This window comes from Vombatus ursinus, unplaced genomic scaffold (genome assembly GCF_900497805.2).
Source record: "Vombatus ursinus unplaced genomic scaffold, bare-nosed wombat genome assembly UNPS02014812.1, whole genome shotgun sequence".
Taxonomy (NCBI): Eukaryota; Metazoa; Chordata; class Mammalia; order Diprotodontia; family Vombatidae; genus Vombatus; species Vombatus ursinus.
Window position 1 is genome coordinate 6,585,274 of NW_020954590.1, and position 24,461 is coordinate 6,609,734.

The window sequence follows — 24,461 nt, forward strand, 5'->3', positions numbered from 1 at the left end:
GGTGTACATCTGCCTGGAAATGCTAGAAACCAACAACCCTAAATGACTGAGGGGGTGGAAAAGTGGTTTCAACGAGAAAAGGATGACGATAGTTCTGCTCATACAAAAGGTTAAGGAGAACATTGCTCAGCTGTTCTGTCTTCATAGACTATAGAACAAGAAGAAATGAGCTTCAATTGGAGCATGAGTTAAACAGAATTAAGGCGAAACTTCTTAGTCAAACATTGGAACAGGTTGCTAAGAGAAACCATGAGGTAGAAGTTCTTAGAGATTTTCAGAAACATCATAGACTAGCCATCTTCCTGAGAAGAAAGAGATGCTCCCACCCCAAGAGATATATCAGACTTCTGTTCAATATTCTTCCAGTTCTATATTGTAACCTGTACTGTGCAGTTTTATTGATACAGGGAAAATACATAGTCTAATATTTTTGTATGTATGTGCCCATGTGCCCTCGTTATCTGTGGATGAGAAGCATCATGGGTAGTGAATAGAGAGCCAATATCAGAGTCAGAAAGACCTGCTGTTAAAGTCCTGCCTCTGACATGTGCTAACTATGTGACCTTGAGCAAGGCTCTTAACTTCTCAGTACCCCCAGGCAACTCTAAGACTGCCAATTGCAGAAGTCCTGATCTGCTGTGGAAGGCAGAGTTTCCTCATTGGGAGTTCCTTCATACAAGTGAAATCACAAATCCAATCCCACTCTCATGGACCATATATGAAGATCATATCTGTATAGGGAATTCCCTGGTGAGGAGAGTCTTACTACCTGTGCAGATCAACAACCATCCTGCTACTTTTAGCCTTAGAGAGATATCTGAGGCACAGAGAGGTTACATGACCGGCCCAGGGTCGCACAGCTAGTATGTGCTGGAGGGGACTTAAACTTAGGTTATCCTGACTTGAAGGCCATTCCACCTCTCCCAATATGACCAATTCCATCTTAGTAAAAAGCTTTTTCTTTCATTAAACATTCCATCTTTCCATCTCATGGGGATTATTCTTGATAACAACTCACATTTATATCTTGTGCTTTTCCTCACAACAACCCTGCAAAATAGGTTATCTATGTGTTATCATCTCCATTTCAGGATAAAGATTAATCAAGAGATAGCTTGTACAGGGTGCTGAACTTGAAGTTAGAAAGAACTGAGTTCAAATCTTGTTTCGGGAGCTTAAAATCTGTGTGACACTGGGCAAGTCTCTTAACCATTCTAAACCTCAGTTTCCTCATCTGTAAAATAGAGATAATAAAAATGTCTGGAGCACTTACCTCACAGGATTGTTGTGAGGCTCAAGCATGGTAATCACAATTATATTTATATAGTATTGGAGAGTGAGATATAGATCTATTTATCTATATCTATATACATATATATAAGAGACACCTCCAGTCATATATTTACTAAATGCCAGAGTTGAGATTCAAACCTTGGTCTCCTAACTCTATGTCCAATGTACTTTCCTCTGCAACAATTGCCCTGACTTTCAGAATTAGTCTCTGACTTTCAGAATCATCATTTTGCATCATCCTCCTAACTGGAAGTTTACCTCATCTATTTGGTGGTTTTGATTAAGAGTCAGGCATTCCCTTACCCACTCTGACCTAGGATGGTAGATTAACATCAGAAATAAAAAATATTTTATGCACATGTGAGTACATATGAATGAATATATGTGAATGAATGAATGAATGAATAATAAGCAAAATTTAAGTATTTACTATATGCCAATGACTATGTTAAGTGCTGGGGTTACAAATGCAAAACTAAGACAGTTCCTGTCTTCAAAAAGCTGACATTATAACGGGAGGAGACAATGCTTATAAGAAAGGAGTAGTTAGTTTTTTTGGTTTAGAAAATCACAGGAAAGATTAGTGGAGCCACAGGGTAGCTTCTGCACAAAGGAAGCACAAAGCTTCCTTTCAAGAAGCAATAGTAGTATTGACTTGATTACTGTTCCTGGATGATGGAAAGGGGGGGGGGGAGGAAGAGGAGGCAAGGTAGATAGCAAGGAAATGGAGGAAGGGAACAAGCATTTCTTAAGGGCCTAGTATGTGTGGTGCTAAGCACTTTACAAGTACTATCTCATTGGATGATCAAGTTAAATTGTCAGATGGAGTGTGAAACATGGTCTGGGGCCTGGGACTGGCTAGATATAGTGGACCATGTGTGTTTGTACTAGCTGACTCACTAATCAGAATGGTATGGCATCAAGGTGATGGTTCTAAAGCTGGGTGGATTAAGATAGCTCATATCCCAGACCATGTTTCACTTCCTTCTACTTATCTTCCTCCTCTACCCTTCTTGCCACCTATTTATTTAAATGCATTTCATCACTGCTTTGGGAAAGGAGGGAGGGGGAGAGAAAAAGAAAAAGAGAGGGGGAGAGAAAGAGACGGGGGGGGAGAGAGAGAGAGAGAGAGAGAGAGAGAGAGAGAGAGCTTCATTTCTGGGTTTTAAAGTAGTCTTTGTGATTGTTGTAATTTTAGAAACCATTGTCATACAGGACCCATAATTATTTAGTGTGGGGTGGAGAAGAAAGACGTCCAAATTATGCTACCATAAAACATGTTTGTCCTGGTGGTTAGGTCAGGCCATGTACATCCAGCATTCAATTGAATTCAACAATTCATTTATTAAGTGGCTACCACATGCAAGCCACAGTGCTAGAGGCTAAGGAGACAATGACAAAAGAATAGCTGATGGTACCAAAATTTAGGAATAGATACAGCGCCCCCTAAGCCTCTGGTTTTAGAAGGAAGTTGTAGTTATTTTGGTCTTCCTCTGCCCTCTAGACTCTTATCCTGATGGGAGAGCCAGTCAATCCAGGGTCCATGAGTATCTACAAGTAGAAAACCACATTTTGAAAAAAGCTTAGGTTTGAGGAAACCTTGAAGATACTCAAAATAGTCTAGAATTGGCCCATCCTGGCCCAAGGTACTCAGGTGACAGAATTTCAGTCAAAAGGCCTCCACTCTTCCATGGCCCATCCCTTTACAGTCAGTTAATGCCACATCTGTTGGCTTAACACTACTCTTGAGATTTTACCTCACTCTCAGCTGGAGCAGTATAAAGCCCAATCTACTGCTATTATGTGCTGCATATTATAAGATATGCAGGGAGATTGACTTGAGAGTATCACCTTTTTTACTGTCCAGGACATGTCTATTTTAGTCATCATACTTATACTTTACTAGTAATTCAAAAGATACATTAGTACATCAGCATTAATAATATTTAACTAGTACCAGTCACAGCTTTAGTATGAGTTGCTATGGCTAAGAAAAATTCATCATCTGGTGGTCATCCTAATGCTGAGACTCTTTGGCTCATCCACTGATGACAGACACCTAGTTGACCAGCTGGCTAGTACTCTAAACTATTTTTAACTCAATAGTTTTATGTGCATAAAATTTGCTGAGCCATTTTATGCAGCTTTACCACCAGCTGGAGCATCTCCACCCTGGGTTTTTCTGGTATAGATCATTTGTACTCTATGACTGACAACTTTCTTGATTAGACCTTTACTAAGCAATTCCTGGAGGAATGTTCTCTGAGGCAACTGCTGAGGTGATACATTTGTGTTTGGGAACCTCTTGTAGAATCTGTGATAGGTTGCTTCATTGAACAAAACCAGATTGTTGACTTTGTCTTGAACATTTCCCTTGGATCATTTCTTTTTAGCCCTACCCTTAGACTTGTTCACAGGGTCTTCGTTCTTCTTGGCTGACCTGCTGCTGTCTTTTTCTTCTGTCATCCTTGGGGTTCATAGTAAGGCTCTGAGAACTCCAGCTGCTACCACCACCTAGCTAAGATGTCAGAAAGTAGGCTACCCTGAACTTTTCCAGCATGGTACATCTTGCTGGAGCTTATATTATATCTGTTGGCATAGTCCTCCAGAAGCAAGAAGCCACCATATCATCATCATCATCATAGAGTATGACTGTTAATGATCATCAAAAAGTAACACTGATGATACTTTATATTTGTACAAGGCTTTGGTTTTCCAATGTACTTTCTCTTTAAATTGAATGAGAATACAGAATCAGAACCATAAATCAGGTTTCCTGACAGAAGGTACCAAAAGTGACATAAGATGTTAGTATATAGTGTCTGACCTATTAGTTAGAGAAAAGAGAAAGTGAATAGCTGGAAGTTAGATACCTGTATAAGACCTTCTTACAGACAGTGGATTGAGAAGAGTTATTATTTTTATGAGCATAATGGCAGAAATTTGCTAATTTCAGACCAAAAACTTTGAGTAAATAGATCAAACATGGGAGAAAATTCAGGGAAAATACCAGATAAGCTTTTTTTTAAGCCCTAGAAAAAGTTAGTAAAGCCATCTATAAATAGAGGTTCACTCAGTAGTCTGCACAGACAGAGGCCAGCACAGAAAACGGGCAAGTCAAACAGCAGTATGCCACAGTAGTTATTTATGAAAGTTAAAAGCAAAGGCCAACAGCAAAGTGACTGAGAACAGAAGCTCTCAATTTCAAGTATGAAGGGTGTTCAAATATTGTCTTATGATTATGTTTCTGCTAGAGACAAGTAACAACTATGCATGCACAAAATTAGGGTGGGTCTCCCTGTTATGAGGAAGAGTGAAAGGAATGGAAGAAACATCCCTAATTTCCAATTAAAAAGGCAGCTATTGGTTGGCCTCATTTGAAAAATAAAGAGATTCAGTGATATCTTGGAGTGAATATCTGGGATGCACCAAAGACTTTGAGACTTGTTCAGCCTGATGACCAATACTCATTTCTAGTGATTCATGTAAGAACAAATGATATCACCAGAAGGAACCCAGGAAGGATTATTAGTCAGTCAACAAATATCTATTAATTGCTAAGCTCTGGAGATACAAAGAAAGGGAAACAAAGCAGAACAAAGAAAAACAAAAGAACCACAATAGTTCCTGTCTCAAGGAGTATATGTTCTAATGGGGAAGATAACATCTTAATAACTAAGTACATGGAAGATATTTACTGAGAAGATGAAGGCAGTATGAAAGGGAAAGGTATTAGTAAAGGGCTGGAGAAAAAGTCTCTTATTGAAGGCAAGATTTGAACTGAGCCTTGAAGGAAATAGAGAAACTGAGAGATGGTGGTGTATGGATAGAATGTCCCAGGCATAGGGAACACAGTGCAAAGGTATGGAGGTGGGAGACACATGACAGTGTTTGCAAATAGGTAAGCATAGCTGAATTATAGAGTTCTTGGAATGGATTAAAGTATAAAATGGCTAGAAAAGTAGGAAGGAGACAAGTTCTGAAGAGGGAAAAATAATGAATTCTATTATGGATGCGTTGAGTTTGAGATGCCTACAAAACAATCAGTTTGTGATGTCTAAGAGGTAGTTGGAGATGCATGATTGTAGCTCAGCAGAGAGACTAGGACTAATATATAGATCTGGCAATTACTGCATAGACATAATAATTGAACCCATGGATGCTCATGAGTTACCCAAGTAAGATAGTCTAGAGCAATAAGAGAAGAGGTCTTGTGACATAGTTCTGGGGGACAACCACAGTTAGTGGGGTATGACATGGATGGAAAACCAGCAAAGGAGATTGAGAAGAAGGAGCAATTGAACAGATGGGAGAAACAGAAGACAGAAATGTCACCAAAACCTAGAGAAGAGGGTATGCAGAAGGAAGTGATTGACAGGGTTAAATGCTTCAGAGAGGTCAAGGAGGATCCGGGTTGATGAGGTCAGAAACCAGACTGCAAAGGGTTTAGAAGGGAGTGAGAAGAGGAAGTGGATGAACCTATTGTAAAAGGCCTTCTCAAGGGGTTGAGTGATAAAGGTCAGAAGAAATATAGGATGATAATTAGCAGGGATGGTTACAGCAAGTGAAGTTTTTTTTTTTTAAGGATGGTGGAGAAGGACTTATTTGTAGGCAGGAGGGAAGGAGCTAGTGGATTGGAAGACACTGATGATAAAAGAGAGGGTGAAGATGATATTAAGAGTAAATTTACTGGAGAAGTCACTCAAGGGTGTGTGGAGAAGGGTGTGCCTTGACAAGGAGAAGGGCTGTCTTTTCATCTGAGACCAGAGTGAAAGAGGGCAGTGGAAGAAGATGTCTGAATATTGTGAAATGACAATGGAGATTTCCACATGGATAATCTCATTTTTTTTTTTTTGGTGAAGTATCCTTATTAGGGAGGTTGAAAGTTTGGTGAAGGGTTATCATAAAAAGCTTGAAGAGACATGAGAAGTTTTGGAACAGCCACTATGGAAAGTGGGATAACAAATCAATTAGGAAGGAAGAAAATATATGTCTAGCTTTGATGAGGGAACAGTTGGAATGAGAATGTAAATTGGTAGTGGGCCTCGTCAGCACAGTTTAAAAAAACATTTCCTCCAGCTTCATCAACCAGCACATGAATAGGAGCAAAGGAGATGAATGGTGGGAATAATCTGGGATAGGGGCTTGGCAAGACATGATTAGACCAAGGGTATAATGAAATTGAAGGTGAAGGAGAGTGTAGAGTGAAGTGCAGAGTGCCCCTATAGGGCAGGTAGGTGGTGCAGTGGATAGAGCTTTGGGTCTGGAGTCAGGAAGACCTGAGTTAAAATCTAGCCTCAGATATGTACTAGTTGTGTGACTCTGGGCAAGTTGCTTAACCCTATTTGCCTCAGTTTCCTCTCCTGTAAAATGAGCCAGAGAAGGAAAATGGCAAACCACTCCAGTGCCTTTGCCAAGAAAACCCCAAATGGGGTCACAAAGAGTCAAACATATCTGAAAAACAACTGAGTTGTTTCACCAACGCTTGAGACAGAAAAGGGAGGAAAGTGTAGCCAGTGTATGGCTGATGGCCTGGAAGAGGACTGAGGGGTGAAATAAATAGAAGTCATGATGAGGATGAAGAATAGGGTTGGGGTGGGGATTATGAAACAAAAATTCTGGGCTATTTTCAGCACAGCAACAAGCAGAGTTAGGTCAGAAAAGCATTTCCGACCCACAGGGCATTCCGAGGCCCATGCTCAACCATTTTGCACTGGGCAGGGGGAATTCCACTAAAACCTCTAACACCAGCTGCCTTTTTAGGCTTTAGGTAACAAGGAAGTCAAACCAATGACAATCCTGAGAACAGTCTCTTGGTCCCTGTAAAGGGAAACCAGCCCACCTACGTAAAACTGCTTCTCCTGACGCAGCAACAAATGGAAGATGGTCAGGGACATCGTGGGGATATTGTAGATGGAGGGGCTGGCTGTTCAGATAGGGATTTGACTAGATAACCTCTAAGATCCCTTCCAAATCTGAGATGCTATGATTCTCTGACTCCTAAGTGGAGTTCTTCATTACACCAAACTGTTAGGAGCTTTTGGTACTCAACTAAGAACTCTTAAAGGTAATTTATGCACGGTCTGTCCCCTCTAGCATCTTACATTCTGAATTTTTTGGATCTGTTTCTTTTAGTCCACTTGCTTCTATCCTCATCTCAAGCTCATCTGCCTTATTAATAATTGGCAGCAACCTTTTCAATTTTCCCCTCTAATAAGCTTGCTGAGCTTTGTAACTTATCACTTTGCGAGCTTAATTCTTCTACAAAATTTTTGACACGATTCCTCTAATGCTTCCAGGTAAATTAAAGGATCACCTGAATAACTCAAAATTGATGAAGAAGGCTCTGAAGCAAACAACCCAGTTAGTCTTGGTTTGGATTTGAAAATGTCCCATTAATTGTCCTTCTGCTGCTTGACACATTTGTGTCAGGTATTACCCTTCACCCAGGGTGGATGAAAGTTTTACTTGTATCTTTCCTAGAAAACAAGGGGACTTGATTCCTTTTTTTTTTATTGTGTCCAAGTGCCATTGTAGGTGCAATATGTCCACAAATTGGGCATGTGTAACTACAGTAGTCATAGAGGAAGGCAAGAAATCATGAACCTCCTTAAAATTCTTCCTAAAATCTCTGGGGTTGATTCCCCACTGGAATTAGTGACGCCCATTCAGGAAGTTTGTTCCTCGAATTAATTCCCAGCAGAGTCGTTCCCCAGAGAAAGAGTCTTAGAACTTTGTCTCTGGGGGTATCAGGATTCAAGATCCCATGGAGAAATGTATTTCCCCCCCCCTTAGTTTACTGTTACAGCCTGATGCTTGTTAGCACCCTTTATATGATTCTCCTTCTGGTTTGAAGACAAAGAGAGGATGATGCTGCAATTTTGAGAAGTGTGTCTCAAAGAAAGGAAAAGATTTTTTTTTTGAAAAACTTACATTTATACAAAGCTTTGCAGTTAGTTTAGATACATTATTTCATATCAATCTTATGAAATTGTTGGCATATCAGTATCCTCATTTTACAAATAGGAAAACTGGCTGTGAGAAGTTACTTGACTTGTCCAAGCTTACATAGCTAGTAAGTGAAGATACCAAGACTTAAATACTGGTCTTCTGATTCTACCCCAGAGATCTTTTCACCTTACCACATTGACCCTCCATATTGTTTTCCATCAGCAATTCATTCATGTTTTGGGCAATCTTATTTCAAGGCTAGTCCTAGAAGTAACTTCATCATTGACAAAAAATAAAAAGTGATCATTATTTTTTTATCAATCAGTAAGAATTTATTAAGCACTTTCATATTTGCCGTGATAAATGATAAGGGTATGAAGACAAAAACAAAACAGTTCTTGCTTTCAGGAAGCTTATATTCTATCAGGGGAAACAACATATACACATATGAATATATAGGAAAAATTACTCAGCCAAAATTTATTGAGTACCTACTATGTGCCAAGCACTGTGCTAAGTATTAGGGATACAAAAAAAGGGTAAAAACCAAACAACAACAAAAAAGAAACCAGACCCTACTCTCTAGGACTTCACAGTTTAATTTTGGAGACAACATGTAAACAACCAGGTACAAATAAAATATATCTAGGATTAATTGGAGATAATCAATAGAGGGAAGGCACTAGCATTAAGATTAAGGATTAGGAAAGGCTTCTTGCAGAGGGTAAGATTTTAGCTGAGACTTGAAGGAAGCCAGGAAAGCTAGGAAGTAGAGATGAGAAGATATCCAGGCAATACTTCCATAAATACAAAGTGTACAACATTTGGAGTGATTTAAATTGGAGGTCCATTTTATCTCAGCTAGAATAACCCCATACTCCGGACTGGCATCCATAAGCTATATTATGAATCCTCCAAAGCACATATTAAGAGAGATTTGGCTATGGCCTCTAAATACAAGGGACAGGAAGGCACCAAACGAAATCAATTTATGCAGAAGAAAAATCCAAGAAAATTTATCATCAATGTCACTGGCGTTTTCAGAATAGAATTCTGGGCTCCTAAAGGCCTCTGTCTGAAATCACAGCTTGCTCTTTAATATGAAACGTCTATCAGATGGAAAGGCAGCTTATGCCTTATTTATGCTTTAAGTCACAAGCAGCCACGTGTATCAGTGCCGGTTTATGTAGGTGGTTCTGGTTGTTGTTTTTAACTCTCACAATAAGGAGACATGATTGATACCAAAAGCAACTCTGTGATCTCTGCAAGGCTGTTGTTTCCTCTTTGAACCACCTTCTTCCCCTTCCCCTCCCCCTCCAGACTCAATTCTCCCTTCTTTAGCAGCACAGGGGACTCAAAGTAGAAAAAGCAAAATTGATTAGTCAGAACGCTCTCCTCCCTGGAAAAACCACAATCAGAAGGGCCAGGAAATGACAATTTTCACCCTCCTTTAGTGCATGAATTATAGCATCATGCGAAACCAAGGACATTCATACATTTCAGGAAATTTTTTTTAAGGTGGTTGTTTTTTGTTCTATATGAATAGCATTCCTGAATTTTCCTACAGACCATCCATGGTCTCTGCCGGAAGGAAACCAGGAGAAACTTAAAGACTCTGAAGGGAAGCCTACTACTCATGAATAGAAAGTTAGCCCTAATGGAAACCTTTTTGCATTTCCTTTTTAATACGTCTAGGTTTGTCTGAGAGCAGAAAGGATAAGAATGACATTTTCCTTTTAACAAAAAGCAGTCATCTTACTGTCTGGAGAGATCTTGGACTCATGTTTTCTCTCTCCTCCCCATCCCCACTTTTTTTTTCTTCCAAGAGACCAAGTAATATAAAGAAGAAAATGGTTACTGTTTCATCTTTTGAAATTCTTGTTTCCCTTGGGTGGTTGCTAGTTCTGGGTTGATCCAGGATTTAGAAAACAGAAGGAAGAACGGGTCACTGGATTTGTAGCTACATTTGGCCCCTACTGATGTTCAAAGAAGCAATGTTTTGCTATTTCCTTTTGAGGCATCCCTTTAAGAAAAATAGTTTTTAGAAAAGAATAAAAATGTTTGGGTAGAATGTTCCATTCTTTATATTTAAACAAGGCAATTTAAATGTTCAGATGACTTTGAGAAGGAAAGGAAAGGAAAACATGGTATATAAGCACATTGTCAATTTCCTAATCAGGTTATATTGATCAGATAGGTAGAAAATGTGTTCCCTTAAGACTCAAGAATGTATTTTGGGTGAATTCTCTGTATAAATTCAAGTTTCTCAGAAGTGATTTGTCACACTCCTCAAACAACTCAGATAAGCTTAACACTTTTCAGTGGGCTTACTCAGTGGGTTTTTTGGAGGGGAGTTAGGGGAAAGGAGGCATAGTAGATAGAGCACTGGGACTAAAGTCAGAAAAACCTGAGTGATCCTGGGCAAGGCACTTAACTCTTATCTGCCTCAGTTTCCTCATCTATAAAACTGGGATATAACAGCACCTACTTCACTGGGTTATTTTGAGGATCAAATGAGATACAATATTTGTAAAGCACTTAGCACAATGCCTGGTACATGTTGTTTGTTGTACAGTTATGTCTGACTCTTTGTGACCCCATGGACCATAGCACACCAGGCCCTTCTATCCTCCACTTTTCTCAGTCTAACCAAGTTCATGTTCATTGTTTCATGATACTCTCTATCTATCTGTCTGTTTATCTATCTATCCATCTATCTGTTTCATCCTATGCCATCTCCTTTTCCTTTTGCCTTCGATCTTTCCCAACCCCAAGGTCTTTTCCCACCTTCTCATTATGTGGCCAAAGTATTTAAACTTCAGCTTTAGTATTTACCCTTCCAGTGAATAGCATGAATTAATTTCTTTAAGTATTGACTGATTTGACCTCCTTGCTATCCAAGGGACTCTCAAATGTCTTCTCCAGAACCACAATTCAAAAGCGTCAATTCTGCGGCACTCAGCTTTCCTTATAGTCCAACTCTCACAGCCACATATTGCTACTGGAAAAACCATAGCTTTGACTATATAGTCAGCAAGGTGATATCTGTGCTTTTTAGTATGCTGTCTAGATTTGCCATAGCTTTCCTTCCAAGAAGCAAGCATCTTTTGATTTCACGGTTGCAGTCGATGTTTGCAGTGATCTTTGAGCCCAAGAATAAAAAATCTGACACTGCTTCCACTTCTTCCACCTCTATTTACCAGGAAGTGATGGGACCAGGTGCTATTCTTAGTTTTTTTTATGTTAAGCTTCAAGCCAGCTTTTATACTTTCTTCTTTCACCCTCATTAAGAGACTTCTTAATTCCTCTTTACTTTCTGCCATCAGAGTGGTATCATATGTATATCTGAGATTGCTGATATTTCTCCTGGTAACCTTAATTTCAGCTTTTGATTCATCCACCCTGGCATTTCTCATGATATACTGTGTATATAAGTTAAAGAGATAAGGTGACAATATACAGCTTTGTTGTACTTCTTTACTGATCTTAAACCAATCAGTTTTTCCATGTTCAGTTCTAACTGTTACTTCTTGGCCCACCTACAGGTTCCTAGGAAACAAATAAGATGATCTGGTACTCCTATCTCTTTGAGGACAAATGTGGCACATTTTGATGTGATCCACACAGTCAAAGGCTTTAGTGTAATCAATGAAGAAGAAGTAAATGTTTTTTTGGAACTCCCTTGCTTTCTCCATAATCCAGTGAATGTTGGCAATTTGGTCTGTAGTTCCTCTGCCTCTTTGAAAACCAGCCTGCTCTTCTGGTAATTCTCAGGTCACATATTGCTGAAGCCTAGCTTGCCCAACTTCAAGCATAACATTGCTGGCATCTGAAATGAGTACAATTGTTTGGTAATTGGAATGTTTAGCTGTGATGTAAACTGATCTTTTCCAATCCAGTGGCCACTGTTGTGTTTTCTAAATTTGCTGGCATATTGATTGCATCACTTTAACAGAATCATTTTTTAGGGTTTTAAATAGCTCAGCTGGAATTGCATCACTTCTACTAGTCTTATTGTTAGCAATGCTTCCTAAGGCCCATTTGCCTTCACTCTCCAGGCTGTCTGGCTCTAGAACAGTAAGCATACCACTATGTAGATCTTTCTTGTATAGTTCTTTTGTGTGTTTTTGCTACCTCTTCTTAATCTCTTCTGCTTCTGTTAAATCCCTACCATTTTGGTCTTTAATCATGCCCATTTTTGCATGAAATTTTCCCTTAATATCTCTAATTTTCTTGAAGAGATTTCTTGTCTTTCCCATTTTATTATTTTCTTCCATTTCTTTGCATTGCTCATTTAAGAAAACCTTTTTATCTCTCCTTGCTTTTCTCTGGAATTTTTTATTCAGTTGGTTATATCTTTCCCTTTCTCCTTTCCCTTTTGATTTCCTTCTTTACTCAGCTATTAGCAGTCTCATCAGATAGTCATTTTGCTTTCTTGCTCTTCTTTTTTGTTGCTGCCTTCTGTACAATATTGTGAACCTCTGTCCATAGTTCTTCAGGCACTTTATCTGCCAGATCGAATCCCTTAAATCTATTCTTCACCCCTACTTCATATTCATAAGGGATGTTATTTAAGTCATACCTATATGGTCTGATGGTTTCCCTTACTTTCTTCAGTTTAAGTCTGAACTTTGCAACAAGAAGCTCATACAGTCAGCTCCAAGTCCCCTTTTAACTGACAGTATAGAGTTTCTCCACCTTTGGCCATAAGTATATAGTCAAACTGATTTCAATATTAACTATTTGGTGATGTCCGTGTGTTGAGTTGCTCTTTGGATTGTTGAAAAAGAGTGTTTATGATGACAGTAAGTTATCTTGATAAAACTCTGTTATTCTCTGTCCTGCTTCATTTTGTACTCCAAGGCTGTTATTCCAATTATCTTTTGATTTATTTCCCACTTTAGCATTCTAACCCCATATGATGAATGTGACATCTTTTTTGGTGTTATTTCTAGAAGATATTGTAGGTCTTTATAGAATTGGCACATAATAGGCACTTAATTGCTTCCTTCCTTCTCAAATATTATTAAACAATTCATTTTTGGCAAAACTGACTAATATAATCTGATGGTACTGGTTGGAGACATTTATACTGATTAATGGAAAGGCTCTCTGGCTTTCTAGACTATAGAACAAAACAAGTGACTTCAAGAGTCCTAAAGTGAGGCTATAAGCTCCTGTAAGGCATGGACTGATTTTTAATTTGTCTTTGTATCCTTAGTGCCTCTTACAGTGCCTTGCAGGTAGTAGGCATTTGTTAAATGATTATTGAGTTGAATTGTTGATCTTAAAGCTGCTTTAGAGTCCTACATCTCCTGCTTTATCTAGATAGCACCTCTAGACAACCATATGTGAGAGTATAATCTGTTTAACATGGACACAGTTGCAAAACACAGTTGCATATCTGCATACTAGTCAAGGTTCAATGGGAAAAGATCTGGATTAGGGAATTAGGAAATATGGTTTCTACTACCAATTCTACCTTTTAGTAGCTGCGTGACCTTGAGGAACTCACAGCCTTTCTGAGTTTTGATCCCTACTTTCCTGTAAAATGAGGAGGTTGAGTTAGATTATCTCTACACTTCCTTCAATCCTTAAATTTGTATGAGTCTATGAAATACTATTCATTATTATTCAGAAAATACATTTATTGTAGCATTTACTTTATTATAAAAAACCAGCACGAGCTCTCTGCCCTCTCCTGTGCATCAAACCCCTTAGCACTGATACAACTGATAAAAATTTACTTTTCCTGATATAGGGTATACCGGTGAGGGTATAATTATCAGTCTCACAGGTGAGAAGTCAGAGGCTGAACATGATTCTGGTGTTACTGGTGCTCAGAACCAAGTAGGAGATAGTCAAGTTTAAGATGCAGAGCTCCACTGAGCCCCACCAATTTTATCTAAAACACATGATGAGAATGATATCCCTTGTATATTTGCTCTAGCTAGTAGAGATGAGAGAGAAAGCATCATGCTATTCAGCTCAATTTAGCAAGCATTTATTAAACAGTTGCTCTATGAGAGACATGTGCCAGACTCTAGAGATACAAAAAACAATACATAAATATTTCTTGCCCTCAAGGAGCTTACATTCTACTTCATGGTGGGATTGGGAAATACGACATATAAGCAGATAAGTAAACACAATATAATTTTAACAGGACACTCACTCTTAAGTAGGGAGATAAGGAAAGACTTTCCCTAGGAGATGTTACCCAGATGAATCTTGAAAAAAGCTAAGGATGAATTAGTTTACTAGTTTCCAAGACCCTAGAGGGACGAGAGAAAGGATATTAATAGGAAAGAAAAAGATAATAGACTTAGAAGAGACCTTTGAGGTCATCTAGTCCAGTACCTTAGATAAGGAAACTGAGGCCCAGGAAGGTTGAGACTTGCCTAAGGTCACACAAGGTAGTAAGTAGCAGACCAAATTCTCTGATACCAAATGCACTGCTCCACACTGCCTCCTTGGTGTGACGAAATAAGAGAGGCCATGGTGGCCTTAGAGGCATTACTTGTAACTATATTTTCTTCAACCAGGATCATCTGTGCACAGTTACCTTGTACACGGACTTCTTGTCTTTTCTCCTGTGAGTCCTTCAGAGAATGGGCTACTCTGAAAATTCTAAACTAAGTGGTTCTGTATGTAACAGGTGTGGAAGCTCTATAAACATTTTTAAATTACCCTGGTAGCCAGAGAGTAGAAGCCAAGGGATCTGCAGCGTCGGTTCTATCTATCCTGTTTCACTAACTAGTAATTATCTTTTTAATGCTGTAATGCTAAATAATGATGTTGCTAATGTACACTGTACTTTGGTCTACAGGTACCAGCTGTTACTGCACTGAACAGCTGACAGTATGTTACCCACACATGCACACGTTCACTCTCTATCCCCTTCTCCCCACCTCCCACAATCCCTTCCATACACACAAAAATAAATCTCAAAGCAATGAAAGTAAGGTGACCCCCCCCCCTTCCTCCTTAAGGGATGCCTCTGCCTCTGTGTGCCTCTCTGTTTCTGCTCATCTGTCTCTCACATCCCCTTCCTATCTCCACCCCCTACTGGGAGTGACTTCCTGGAACAGAAATTTATGAAGATATTACCCATTCCCCCTCCCCCAACCCCTCAATTTTTCTCTAGTGCTTTGGTCTAACTCACAAGTCAAACTTGATTTGGATTTTTTCTTTTCCTTGCCCCTGTGAGAAAGTCCCACTTTCCCATTCATTTCAGTAATCATGTTCTTGCCAGATAAAGTTCCCTATTTTTTTTAGTCCTATAATTGACCCTTCATTAAAAAGAAGAAAGATAGAAAATTGCCAAGAACAAATGAGAGGCTGTTTGTCTGCCCAAAAATAAATAAATAAATAATAGATCTGCCCCACACAGGCTTTACAGAAGCAGCCTGTGCCAGACAACATCTGCAGAATGAGTACATTTTTTTTTTCTGTTACTTTAATCTCATAACTCATCGTTGATGTGGTATTGGTTACAGTAACTAAAAGAGAGACAACAGCAGGTCAATTTGGCACCAAGCAAACTGAATCTGCTGCAAGGGCTCTGTCCACCTTAGGATGAGAGGTTGACTTATTGCCAAGAAAACTGGAAGGGGGAAGGAATGGGCATGGGCAGGGAGCATCAGGAAAAGTGTTGTTTCTTCTTTTATTTTTGTCCTTTAAATAAGAGTTCAGATCTGAAGTTTCAACAGTAAGAATAATGGTAGAGGTCAGAGCACATCTACTCCAAATAAAAAATAAAGAGCAAACTAGGTTTTTCTGTCACCCTACATTTCATGGACTGATAAGACTCTGGTTGCCCCAGAATTAACAGAAGGAAAACAGCTCCATCTTCTTCAAGTCCCTTGGGTGGCTTCCCTATCTCCTTGAGCTCTGCCTCCCCCAACTCCTCCCTAGAGCATTTAGCCTAGACTTCTTCCTCTCTGCATCTGTCATGCTAGGGGAGGAAAGCTGACACAGATGGAAGACCTAACTTCAACTTTAACAAACTCTTATTCACTGAAGAAGGCTAAAAAATGGAAGTCTTAAGTGCTCAGGTTGGCTCCCTCCATCTTGCACTTCATTCTAGCGCGTAGATAGTGTATCCTAATGTGTTGTCCCTTTGAACTAATTTTAAAAAGGCAGGGTGATGTCGTAGGAAGAGCACTGCCTTTGGGGTCAGAAAACCTGTGTGATTTAGATGGTTTTTGTGCTGGCTTTGGTCTAGGCTCAACATTTAATAACTGTGCAAGTAACAAATCATTTATCCATCAGTCTCAGTTTCCTCACCTACAAAATGGGAATATTAACAACTTCTTTTAGGAAGGTGATTTATAAATGGAAAAAGCACCATATAAACAGAAGCAATTATTTTTATTTGGGCTGAACTTCTGTAGCTACTGTGCTTCCCCAGTTCACTGTATTGCCTCAAGGCCAGTAAGGGTAGAACTAGAAACAATGGGTAGAAGTTTCATGTTTAGGCTTAATGTAAAGTTAAGTTTCTTAACAATTAGAGCATTCCAAAAATGAAATGGGCTATCTTGGGAGGAAGTGGGTCCCCTTTCACCAGCAGTCTTCAAGCAGAGGCTAGATGACCGTTGGTTGGGAAGGCCATAGTGGCAATGCCTATTCACGTATAGTCTGGATTAGATGGTTTGAAGCCTTTTTCAACTTTGAGGCAACATGGTACAAAGTAAAGATTCTGGCTTAAGTCAGAGGATCTGAGTTCAAATTTAACCTCTGATACTACTTGCATGACCTTAGACAAATCATTTAACCTCCCAGGGTCTCAGTTTTTTTACCTGAAGAATGAAGAGGTTAGACCAGATGAGCTGTGAGATCCCTTCTAATTCCAGATCTGTGATCCCAAGAGAGATTTTGTGATGTACCATTAAGGAAATAGGAAATAAGATGTCTCCCTCCAGATGCCTCATCACTACATTCTAGAAATTAGTCCAGGTTCTCCAGGACTCCTATGTCATCGATGAACAGATTTTCATTAACTCAGAACTCATCAACAAACCATTTATCCTCCTCCTTCTCCACTGCCTCCTCCTCTTCCTCATCATAACTAACATCTATATAGCACTTACTAGGTGCCAGGCACTGCATTAAACATTTTACAATTATTATCTCATTTGATTCTCACAACAAAGACCAGACCAGCTCAATTGATGTAGGGCAGTGGACTAGACATCCACGGTCTCTTTCAGCTAGAAGTCTATGATCTCATGATTAATTAAAGGCCACCAAGTATTAATAATAATAACTCACACAGTTAACTAGCATATTATGCTTTGCAAAGTGCTTTCTTCACAGCAACTCTCAGAGTCAGGTAGTACAAATGTCACCATTGCTATTTTCTAATTGGGAAAACTGAAGTTGTTAGAGGTTTAGTGACTTGTCCAAGACACTAGAAGGAATACTACCATAGATTGTAGAGCTAGTAGGTACCTCCAGGCCCATCAAATCCAATGTCTTCATTTTTGCCAATGAAGAGGAAACTGAGACCTAGGAAGGTTAAGTGACTTGTTCAAAGTCCCACAGTTCTTAAATGTCAGAGGGGAGACTCAAGAATTCAGAGCCAATGCTCTTTCCTCTGTATCCCCAAGCAGCATTCAAACCTAGCCCTCCTGACTCTAAGTCCAGATCGCTGTTTGCCGCTTCACACTGTCTCCCAGTATGAGACATGTTTTGGCTGTGGTGACTCATGATTAAGAATGTCTAAGGAGCAGAAGGGTTGCCATCTGGGTCAGGCAAAGTGTGTGCCCACACTGATGAAATCATAGATGTTCCGGTCTGAGGAGAAGCTGGTCAAACCAAACCCAAATCCAAATAACCATTTACTCCCTCCCCTCCCCAACCCTCCCCTCCCTCCCCCTTTTTCCTTCTCTCTCTCTCTTTTTTTCTTTCTGAATTTCTCATCCTTTCATCCTCCCTCCCACCCCCTCCACACCCAGGGATAAGATCCTTCAGGCAATTTCTGAGCCCTGATTCTCCTCATGTCACAAAGTACAGTGCTCCCGCTGACACCGACTGCTGCAACCTCTGAGCTCCTCCTCCCCCTCCTCCCAGCCTCTCTGGGCTAATCTGTTTGTCTTTTAAACTAGTGTACTCAGGGAACAATAGAGAGCCTTGTGCTCCGGGGAGACTGTGCGTCCCTGTCCTTGCAGCTGGCGCTTCCACCAGTGCTAAGCTCCAGTGGCCCAGGCTCAGCTCAGAGCTCCTCTCCCCTGCATTCGCCTTCAAGAGCCTGTGCCTGCCCACTGGGTCCGCTATCAATCACATGAAACATTTGGTTTCCAATGGGGGTGTTTGTGCTGGAAGGCAAGGGTCTATGGGAGCAGCAGCAGGCAGTGAGAGATCCTAGGCACAAGCTCAGCCTCGGTTTAGTTTACAACAGTTTCTCCCACACAGAAAAGTACAATGGAGACAGATCATGCACATGACAGGCTGGAGGCGGCTCCAGGGGATCCATAATTTATGATGTTTTTCTTACCAATCCGGTTTTGGATTTCACAAGCATTGCCAGTGAGTTTCCTTCCCATTTGTTGCTTCCTTCCCTCATTGGGGAGAGACTATTCCTCCCTTCTCCTCATCTCAAACAAGATCAGTCACTTCACAAAGACGTTTTCTTTTTTTTTTTTTAAAGTGTGTGTGTGTGTGTGTGTGTGTGTGAGAGAGACAGAGAGAGAGAGAGAGAGAAAGTTGGCAAGTTAAGTAAAACTTCTATGTATTATTGGGAGTTACTTATGAGTAAATTCACTCTAAGAATATTGATTGGACAGCTAGGTGGTGTACTGGATAGGGCATCAAGCCTGGAGTCAGAAAGACCCGAGTTCAAATGTGACCTCAGACACTTTCTAGCTGGGTGGCCCTGGACAAGTCACGCAACCCTGTTTGCCTCCATTTCCTCATCTTTAAAATGAACTGGAGAAGGACGTGGCAAATTGCTCCAGTGTCTTTGCCAAGAAAACCCCACAGGGTGTCATGAAGAGTTAGACATGACTGAAAAATGACTTAGCAACAACAAAAGGATCCTGGTTAGGAACATCCTTGCAATTCAGTCTTAGTCACTTGAGGTAATGAGAGGCTAAGCAACCTTTCCAGTGACACACAGCCAGTATGTGTGAGAAGTAAGATTTGAACCCTGGTCTTTGCAACTTCACTACAGCACCTCAGCTTATGTAGCTTCTATGTAGGGGGGAAATAGTTCTCTTAATGTTATTTTGTATTCCTTAACAGTAGTCTCAAATGCCACTACTCTGAATGGTATTTAAGTTCATCAGGTCATCTGGCAAAACCTGGTCACCAGTGGATTCTGGCTATAAGCTACTGACTGATGTGGGATAAAGAAGTTAGCATTGACTGAAGTCATTCCTCTTGAGATGCTCTGGGGAAGAAGTAAGGAGAAGGGAAAAAAATAAAATTAAATCATTTATATAATTTGTAAACCAGCCTCCACATCCTTAACTGAGTTTTAAAGCTCTCCAAGACATGGAAATTTAAAGTTTTGCCTGTGAGGGGAAAGAGGTTCATTTCTGTCATTCGCTAAACAAGTCTATACTCTGAAGGCAATAGCATTTCTATGGTGAGGCAGTGGGGAAACATTGGTTATCAGATGCTTGGGACCCTCACTGGTGAATGATGCTGTGATCAGACACATTGCAGGGATTGTTCCAATGACTAGTTAAAGTTTTATGAGTGAAGGGGATTCCTTATACAATAAAGGAAGAATTAGTGGCCTAGAATGTTCTATACAGGAAGCCTTCATTTTCCAGACTTGGCATAGGGGAGGAAGCTAAGTAGGAAGGAGTGTGGTATTTTTTAAAGAAGAGCCCATGTCCTCCATTTTTCCTTTGGGACCTTGGCGCTGTCTAAGTGAAATGGAGCCTTCTGTCCTGTCTATAAAGGCAGAGAAGCACCTTTTGTAAAGTCTACAGCTCAGCTCTTTTCCTCTGTTCCCCTTACTGCTAGTGCCTTCCCTCTCAGGTTGCCTTCTATTTATGTCATCTTTATTTTACATTTATAATTATGAATATATATATATATATATATATATATTTCCCATCAGCAAGGACTGCGTTTTTGCCTTTCTTTATATACCCAGTACTTACCATAGTGCCTAGTACATAGTAAGCATTTTATAAATGCTTGTTGACTGAATCTGAAGCTAGAAATCATATTTGAATTCAATGGAGAAAGATTTGAACTGAACAAAGGTTGGAAGTGAGAGAAGGCCAGCCTCTGACTGTGCAGGCCCTTCCTGGACAGCGAACTATGAGTGAGCCATTTCCCATCCCAGATGCATGAGGCCCAATCTCCTTAGACACTCTAGGGATGGGCTGTGAAGCTCACAGACAGAGGCAGCTGCAGATGGCTGGGTCATCAATGTGGTTTACAAATGACCAAGTAAGGTTAAAACCACAGTCACTGTGGTTACAGATGACTGTGATTAGTCACACAGTAAGTGATCCAATTATGGCAAAACCCCTATTTGGCCTGTTTTAAAAGTATAATATTCAAGGCCTTGTTGAGCTTGATTTTAGAACTGTATGGTGTACAAAAGGAAGATGAACTATCAAATGTGAATTGTTTGGACTGAATGGTAAAGTACTCCTCAAAGAAAACAAGGTGTATGTTCACTTAAAATGTGTATTCTGTTTTAGTTTGGATTGTTTTTTTCTTTCTAAAAAGAGCATTACAAGTCTGGCATCTGTTTTCAGGGCAAAGTGTTTCCCTGACATGAGACTACAGGGCTTTCCAAGTTCAGCTGCAGAGCCCTTCTGAGGTAGTCCTGAAAGGACAATGAAGAGATGGTAACTCTGGAGATGGGGACATAAAGTGCATCTAGGCTAAGGTGGGATCTTCTGCTTGATTGATTCATACATTTGTGGCCATTTGTAAAATGAAAGCTGAGAGACAGGAAGGGGAAGAGGACTATAACATATGGAGGCTTATGTGGGTTTTTATTTTTCAAAAATAACATTTTTTTCAACCACTGTGGCATAGGAACATGTAAACACATGTCCTTAGCAATATTCAACATATTAGTCAAGGTTCTTTTATCTGAAAAGTAAGTCGTGTAAGTTGGTTCTCTCTCTCTCTCTCTCTCTCTCTCTCTCTCTTTTCTATCCCTCCCTCCCTCTCTCCCCCGCCCCTTCTCTCATTCTCTTGTCTCTGTCTGTCTCTGTCTGTCTGTCTCTCTGTCTCCCCTCCCCACTCTCTTGCCTGTCTCTCTGTCTGTCTCTCTGAACAAAAAAGAAATTACAAAGCCAAGATCCACTTCCTCTTAAAGGCTTCTTTGCTTTCTGCAGTATTTGTCCAGGGACAAATACTCTTTCATTCGTGTGGTCTCCAAAAGTTCACAAGCAGAAAAAATGTTCAATGTCTGGTTACCCACAATCCATTCACCAGCTACATAGCAAAGCTCTTCTGTCCCGAGTTTGTGAACTGCTAGCAGTCCTTTAATTTCTTTGAACAGAAGGCTCTTTGGGGGAAGAAAGTCAGGGGTGGAGCAACATTCAAACCGGTCTTTTATTTTCCCCCCCTTTAGTGGGCAACTTGTTCTTCTGATCTTTTTCTCAGTATTTTATTGAAGTGAGGGCTATGGAAGGGTTAAATGAGGAGGCCACAGGCAGGTTTCCCTGTTGCAAGATTTTGATGGGGTGGAGCAGCTGACTGGAGCACCAGCACTGCTGAGCTGTTCATAAAATGAGAAGCCCCACTCCTCCTTACTCCCTTTTTTCCTTTAGACTTTTCCCTTTTGGAGAAGCATTTAATACCATCTCCAACAGTGATCATCTTTTTAAAGCCATGGGAGCTCCTTAACTCTTAGAATGCTATAGATATTTTCAACATTCCAAATATTACAGAGAAAAGAAATACAACCATCAGAGAGGGGGTGAACAGTCACTGAGGAATGAGCAAAAACTGCTTTAAAAATCAACTTAACTTTTAAATCAATCAAATCATTCAACAAATTCTCACTAAGGGCCTACTATGAGTTAGGCAGTATAAGGACAATAAAGATAAACAAGATATAAACAAGACTCTTGAGTAGCTTATAGCTTGGTTGGGGAGATGAGACACGATAAAAACTACAATTCTCCCTTTCCCTCTAAAAAGCATTAGATTTATGGGATTGCTCTCCATGAGGTCTGGGACTGTGTCTTATATGTCACTGTTACATTCCTCTCTTCCTAAGGTGCCTATCTCCCCTATCCCAGCATTTTATACAGGATGCCCAGGGCATCCTCAGCTCTTGGGGTGTGTCCTCCAGGGAACAGCTATTCCAGGTTCAAATAATTCTTATAAGTCTAAATCGACTAAAACCAAAACTCGTCAGCCCCTACCAATGTGTTTACCTTTTAGAGTCAGCCAGAGGACACATAGAAAAGGCATTTAATGAAATGGTATAGTAAAAAAAGTAGCAACAAAACATTTCCCTCCTACATCTGAAGCTCACTCTGCCATAACTATGTACAACATTAGTGGAAAGAGTGGATACATGTAGGAAACACATGTGGAAAGGCATATGTGTCGGGAACACACATAGCCAGGGTTCATACATGTAGGAGTATACATAGAGCTATGCTGGGAAATATTTAATAATCAGCTTTCCAGAAAACAAAGATGTATACATGTCACACTTTTAAGGTTAATTTGCAACATTAACATTTTCCTATCTTTTTTTTTTTAGTCTAGGCAATCAACAAAAGAATAATCAAGACCTGATTTGTAGCATTTGCCAATTTCCAAGGTGTAAATGCTCACACTAAAAATTTAATAATCGGGTCTTGGGAGCCAAACTGGCTCTAGCACACCCCTGAAGAGGAAGCAGATGTGGAGGAGCAACTCACACCTCCAATATTTTGTGGCTGCTGATGTCTTCCAGAGATTCCAACCAACTGATGTCCAGGCCTGCCTCATAACCTCAACTTCACACTGTTCAGACAAACCCATTGTCCAGCCTGCTGGATACTGTTCTCCTGGACTCTGTTCCACCAGATGTTGTACCACTGGACTCATGATCTCCACCACCTCCTGCTTCTGATCCAGGTGAAATCCTTAGCTCTCTTTGCTCAAGGAGCAATAGGTACTTTATGTCAGAGACCTCACCTTACCTTATTCCATCAAAAATTTTCATTTTTGAAGGCTAACCTATGAGCCAGGTAATGGTTATCAGCTCAGAAAATATCAAACAGTTCTGGGTTCCCCATTTTTCAAACCCTAAGGTTTTTTTTCTTCCCATATTGATTAATAGGCTGAAGGAAAAAAAAGCACATGACAAGCTAAACTCAAGGGGTAAGCCCATTGTCTCTTTTACTGAAACGGTTCACTCCAAAGTCAACACTGACCTCCTACTTGTCAAATCCAATGACCTCTTCTCATTCCTCATCTTTTTTAACACTGCTTGTCACTATCTTCTCCTTGAAAATCTCTTCCCTCTAGGTTTTTATGACACTGTGCTCTCCTGGTTGTACTCCTACCTTTCTGACCACACCTTCGTACCATCCTTTGCTAGATCTTTATCCAGATCAAGCTAGCTATCCATGGGTGTCCCTCTTCTCTTCATTTTCTGTATTATTTCAATTGGTGATCTCACCAGTTCCCATGGTTTCAATAACCATGTTTATGCTTGTGGTTCTCACATCTATTAATCCAGCCCAAACCTCTCTCCCAACCTTCTCCAACTGTCTATTGGGCATCTCAAACTATCTTAGGGGCATGTCCCATAAATATCTTACTCTCAACATGTCCAAAACTGAATTATCTTTCTCCCATGAGCTCTCCCTTCTTCCTTCTGTGAGGAAGTGAGTAATAGGCTTCCTTCTCTCTACTGACCCTGTCACCACCTGGCACATCATCTCATACTTGGAATATTATAATATCTTTCTGGTTGGTCTCTTAGTCTCTAGTTTCTACCACTCTGGTACATCTTCCACTCAGCTATCAAAGTGATATTCCTAAAGTGCAGATCTGGTCATGTCACCTCCCTATTCAAAAAATTCCAGAGGTTCCTTATTAACTCCAGGATCAAATACAAAATCCTCTTTTGGGACCTTTAAAGTCTTTTGTTATCTAGCTCCTTCCTACCTTTCCAGTATTCTCACACCTTCTCACACTCAATGGACTCTATCATCTAATGACACTGGCCTTCTTGAAGTTCATCACACAAGGCACTCTATCTCCTGACTCCAGATTTTCACTGGTTG

At 40.1% G+C, this 24,461-nt stretch overlaps 1 pseudogene; it reads right to left on the bottom strand.

The window, feature by feature from the left end:
* Positions 1–3,429: 3,429 nt before the first annotated feature.
* Positions 3,430–3,759, bottom strand: LOC114053827 (annotated as a pseudogene).
* Between the last annotated feature and the right edge of the window lie 20,702 nt (positions 3,760–24,461).